Source organism: Gavialis gangeticus, unplaced genomic scaffold (assembly GCF_001723915.1).
Source record: "Gavialis gangeticus isolate Ggan-Ray unplaced genomic scaffold, GavGan_comp1, whole genome shotgun sequence".
Taxonomy (NCBI): domain Eukaryota; kingdom Metazoa; phylum Chordata; order Crocodylia; family Gavialidae; genus Gavialis; species Gavialis gangeticus.
The window spans coordinates 26,160,952-26,161,283 of NW_017728998.1; positions in this window are offsets into that span (position 1 = coordinate 26,160,952).

The window sequence follows — 332 nt, forward strand, 5'->3', positions numbered from 1 at the left end:
ACAGAATAAACCTGCGTGGCTGCTGAAATGTAGAATGGGGGTTTGTAAGGTTTTAGTAGCTAAGGCTAAGGCCCTGGGAGGTAAGGGTACCCGCCCTAGGGTTCTGAATGATTTAGATAGTGAGCTGGACCTGACTCTTGGTAGACATGGGGAAGCCCCGGTGGCAAGGCGACCTGAGGAGAGAAAGGAAGAGGATGCAGCAAAAAACTCAAGAACAGACTCCCCCATCATCTCCTGATAGTGAATATCCTCTCCCTTATAACCCAAAAGGCGAAAGTGTAAAGTCCAAATCAGCCTCAGCCCCCCCCCGAACGGGGTCCTGATTGTTATAA